The sequence below is a fragment of the Harpia harpyja genome, chromosome 2, assembly GCF_026419915.1.
Source record: "Harpia harpyja isolate bHarHar1 chromosome 2, bHarHar1 primary haplotype, whole genome shotgun sequence".
Classification (NCBI taxonomy): Eukaryota; Metazoa; Chordata; class Aves; order Accipitriformes; family Accipitridae; genus Harpia; species Harpia harpyja.
The window spans coordinates 64,522,405-64,527,567 of record NC_068941.1 but is presented as its reverse complement, the minus strand read 5'-3'; the positions used below and the strand labels follow the sequence as shown (position 1 = coordinate 64,527,567).

At 46.0% G+C, this 5,163-nt stretch overlaps 1 protein-coding gene across 4 annotated transcripts in view; it reads left to right on the top strand.

Moving 5' to 3' along the window:
• Positions 1-3,220: 3,220 nt before the first annotated feature.
• Positions 3,221-5,163, top strand: part of KLHL5 (kelch like family member 5) — a 66,681-nt gene continuing 64,738 nt past the window's right edge. For 2 of the 4 annotated variants that reach the window (XM_052780242.1, XM_052780241.1), the window contains exon 1: positions 3,221-3,324. The gene's annotated coding sequence lies outside the window, so the exon portion shown is untranslated. The remainder of the gene's footprint in view (positions 3,325-5,163) is intronic. The other 2 variants (XM_052780245.1, XM_052780244.1) reach the window with 2 other exon arrangements.

Genomic DNA, 5,163 nt, shown 5'->3' with positions numbered 1-5,163 from the left:
CTCCCATCTAGCATAGTGGTGGTAACTTCCTTCCTGGTTTAGCTTTTAACTTGGTGCAGACTTTATGCAAAATAACATCTATTCATTTCCTTTTTTCTAATAGGACTTTTCTTTTTACTTCTCGTTACATTAAGTTGTAGAGAGCCAAGTTCTGTTCTTACATTGGCATAGACGAGGATGATTCAAATGAATACACTGAAGATAACACTCATGTACTGCAATGAAAATAAGAGAAAAATTATGCATAGAAACTATTTTATTGATTTGGGGTAGCTTTGTTTTAGGAACATTACCCCCTAATGGCCACTTTCATATGCCTTCTAAACAACAAATGAATCATCTTTGTGAAGGAATTTTGTTCTCATTTGTCCAAGAAGATTTTTTAAAAATTAGTCAGACCCTCATTATAAAAATGAGTCAGAACCACATGAGTCAGATATGGAGATTTTATTGTTTTATTTATATACATATGCATTGGGTCCAGGGGGAAGATAATTGTATGTAATACAGAATCTTTAAGGTTTTAATAGACTGTTAATTTGATCACTACAACTTCAAGTTTCTGATCTGGCAAATAAGTGATGTACTGAGTACAATGAACTGAGTATGAGATGTTCATATTATCATTGCTTCTGTATTCTTAAAAGACAACGGATGTGTTTCTGATATGTAGAGAATCTTCAGTATGTATGTTACTATCCTTTACACCACAAGAAGGCTGGATAGAGCCATTACTATTCCTACACATTGTAGTCACAATTTTTCAGCTAAACTTTCCAGTTAAAAAAGTGAAGTCTAATTCTGATAACCACCATGATATTCCACAAATTCTTCTTACAGATGAGACTGCAAAGAACATTTCTGAAAAGTTCTGAATAAAAGTACTCCAAATAATGCATATGTAAAGACAAACAATTTGACTCAAATATGGAGTATATACGGTATGAAGGATTTAATTAATTCAGAAAGCTCTCTTCTGATACAGTATGTTCCCCATAACCCATTAAATATTGAGTACTACCAAAATTAAGCAATGCTGTTGAAGTTAAAATAAGAAATGTCCTGCAAACCTGAAATGGCCTTTTTGTCATCTATTTATCTCAGAAGATGAGTAAGCCAGGTGGAAGCAAATACAGTATTCATTCTATAGAAAGACTCTTAATGGAGCTGTAGTGAATATAAATTTGTTAATATGTGTTGTGGTTTAACCCCATACAGCATGTATGGAATACCCCTTTGGCTAGTTCGGGTCAGCTGTCCTGGCTGTGCTCCCTCCCAGCTTCTTGTAGACCTGCTTGCTGGCAGAGCGCGGGAAACTAAAAATCCTTAAATAGGGTAAGTGCTATTTAGCAACAACTAAAACATCAGTGTGTTATCAACACTATTGTCACACTAAATCCAAACCACAACACTATACCAGCTACTAGGAAGAAAACTGACTCTATCCCAGCCGAAACCAGGACAGTATGATATTTTAAATGTAGCACTTTTGCAATGAAAGCAATGAAACCAAAGTAAAATGAACTGATTTTTTTTGACAGTATGGTACAACAGAAGTACTAAGGATACAAAAAATCATAGGTATGAATTTAAAAAGTAAAATACACCCACTGCACAATTTATATTTGTCATCTGTTAGCAAATTAGCTCTACTTCGTGAGAAGCTGCATTGCCCCTTAAGTCTCTTCCATATCAGTTTTTATCTTTTCCTGTTTTCAAGGCTGCATGGTGTCCACCCATCCTTTCTGCCCAGAAGGAATGGAGAAAATACTGGAAAATAACAGGAGGACTTTGTCGAGTAGTATGTGTGTCTATCGCTTTCTGATACATGCAGGCTTTCATCGTTGTTGGTAGTGCCCAAGGTCAGAATAGAAATTGCCCTACAGGATCACACTTGCATTCAGCCTGATATAATAATAGCCTGTGGAATATGTTGAGTCTCAGATTCTACAGAAGGTTTCCAAAAACTCTGCAGTAAGCAGATGGGAAATATCTACTTTAGGACTATTGTGATGGCACATTTTAGTTTAGTTTCTGAGTTCAGGAGGCCCCTGTATGATCTGTCCACACGACCCCCAGGGTTACCCTAAGCTTTAGACACTATTACCCTTAGGCAGTTGTGCGCGTGTGAACTAGCTGAATCATGTGCATGTGTGTGGCCTGACCTGCCAACTGACCTGAAAAACATGAGTTTTCCTTCTTGGGGACACTCTTCCCTCCACCACACAGCTGGAACAATTAGTACCTTTGAAAACTCTATCCTTCAGTCAAATTTAGTTAAAATTGGCTAAATTGTTTAAAGTCAGCCAGGATGAGAACTGGCAGACAGATGAAGCACACAGCCACGTAGGCCACATTTCCTTACAGAATTAGGCAAAGAACGTGCTATATACCTCATTACTGCATCAAAATCGTACTGCCATGCCTCAGCAATGATGTCGCGCACCTTTAAATCAGTTTTATCCGTCGGAAGCACATCCAACTGTCACACAGCCTATTAAGCAGGAAAAATATTTTACCTCTGGATGGCAGAGGTCGCAGGTAAGGCATTGCATAACAAGGCCTGCCAAGGTTGGAGCGTGTTTGCCCATTAGAGGGCGAGTACCGGCTGCCCCAGCACTACACGCTGCCAGGGTTCTGAGAGGAGGTTAACGGTGTCACTGCAGATTTATTTCACTTAAATGGGGGTAGTAGGAAGTTACGGAAATGCTTAGCTTTGTGCTTTTGGAAGACGGGCAAGGGTACCCAGGGACAGGATGAGGCCTTTTACAGGGGTAATCAAGAAACCCCACAAAAGGGGAAACTACCTGCCCCGCCGGGAGGGGGGAGCGCAGCGCCGGCGGGGCGGCAGCCTGAGGGGAGCCGCCACACGCAGCCACGTGCTGCCCCCGGCCCTCGGGCGCGGAGACGCCGGGGGCTGGCTGGCGGTGGCGCGGGCCTCCCGCCCTGGGGCAGGAGGCGGAGCCGGCGGCTCGGCGGGGTGGAGGCGTGGCGCGGCGCCCCGCCCCGCCCCGCCGCTGGGTCCTCTTCCCCCGCCCCTCCCCTCCCCCCCCGCGTGCGCGGCCGGCCCTGGGGCCGGAGCCGCCCGAGCGCGGAGGGGAGGGGCCGGGAGCGGGGCCCATGGGGGACCCGTTAGCGCCGGGGAGGGATCGCCCAGTGCCCACCGCCTTTCCCGGCAGAGCGGGAGCGCTGGCTGTTGCCGGGGCGGAGTGGGAGGGGAGGGGAGGGGAGGGGAGGGGAGGGAGGGGGGTGCCGGGGCCTCCCTTGCGATTTTTTTCTTTCCCCGCCTCCTCCCAAGCTCGCCGCCTTCCCGGACCTTGAGAGGTGAGAAGGGCGGTCGGGGCTTGGCAGCGAGATGCCAGCCCCGACCGGAGGAAGGAGGAAGCCGGAGCTTGGGAGGGAGGCGGGGAAAGAAAAAATCGCAAGGGAGGCCCCCGGCACCCCCCCTCCCCTCCCCCTCCCCCTCCCCCCTCCCCCCTCCCCTCCCACTCCCGCCCCCGGCAACAGCCAGCGCTCCCGCTCTGCCCGGGAAAGGCGGTGGGCACCTGGGCGATCCCTCCCCCGGCGCTAACGGGTCCCCATGGGCCCCGCTCCCGGCCCCTCCCCTCCGCGCTCGGGCGGCCTCCGGCCCCCAGGGCCGGCCGCGCACGCGGGGGGGGAGGGGAGGGGCGGGGGAAGAGGGACCCAGCGGACGGGGACGGACGGCGGCTGTGGTACAGGGCACGACGCCGACGCGCGTGGAGAGGCGGGGGCGTGTGTCCCGCCGGGCGGGGTATAGCCCCCTGTGGCGGACTCGATTCAACGCTTTCAGAGCGAGGACTCGGTAAAAGTGCACTTAACACACTAGGCTGTCGGGTACTTGCCCATTTGTTTGTCCTTTAACCTTCACGATCCTAGTGTGAAATAGTGAAAAACTAATTCTTTTTTTTGCGACTGGTCGAGCAGAGTAGAGCAGCGACTGCCAAATCACCAAAATGTGGAGTGGTGTTACTACACGGGAAAAAAAAGAACTGTTGAACATCAAACAACCGCTGTTTTACGTATTATTGGTTCATGTTTTTCCTTAAAGCCTTTTTGTGGCTTTGGGCTTTGAACTCACAGGTTTAGCTGCGTGAACAATGATGTAGCTTAGCAGTCCCGCTGAAGTCCAGCCATCTATGGCTCGTTATCAGGGTGTTTTAGCAGTAATGTGAGTTTTTGTCAGGTAATGTTAGAACAGTAAAAAGGGAAAGCATGGTTTTGTTCGTTTCTTTTACTTAGAAGTTAATTATGAAATTATAGAAACTGAACTCCAAATACAGACTTATTTTCAAGTAAAAACATCACTCAAGTCTTCTTACTAGCATGAATAGGAATAAAAATTTGAACCATTTGAAAAATGGTTATGTTGGTGTAGCTTTTGTATCTAGACAAACTCTATGTATTGTGGGGATGGAGCCTCCTTAAAAACAGATCACAAGATGTCTTTTCATGAGCAGTTCATTAATTTTGTCAGAAACGATCTCTGATCACTTCTCATGAAGGTATTTTTGCATGAGAATTTGCAGATGCATATGTGGATGAATATTTAAAAAAAAAAAAAAAGCTTTGTTCTTGAACTTCATAGGTGCGTTCCTGATAAAGAAGATTGTGTTCCCATCTTATGTTTTTCCTGTTTTCCACTTGCTGAACAATGCTAAGGAGCACAAAGCAGGATAGAACCAAAATAATAATAATAACCCTAATCTGAGTCAGATAGTGTTTTCCTCTGCCATGCGTCAGCTTCATTGAACCCTTCCTCAAGTATGTCCTCTGGATGGGCAGGTCCACTACCAAAGCCAGCATGTTTACTCCAGGGTAGTAGACTTTAACACATTATGTTTCACAGAAATGCAATGACTGCAAATTTAAAATAAGAAAGAATTTGAGTGAAGATGAAAAAAATCTTCCATTAGGCCATTATGGTCAAACAGTAATTGCAAACTGTCGCAAACGGTGACAATTCATATTGATGAACTTGTTCCAACTCTGGACTTTTGTATCACCAGTGCTTTTAAAAAGATTGTTCTTTGGTTGTGTTGATGTCTCATGTTTTTGTTGATGTAATTCAGTGTTTCATTATATGGTAAAGAAGATTACCTAATCGGATGTAACATGACCCAATAATGAAAGTTTCTACAGCTC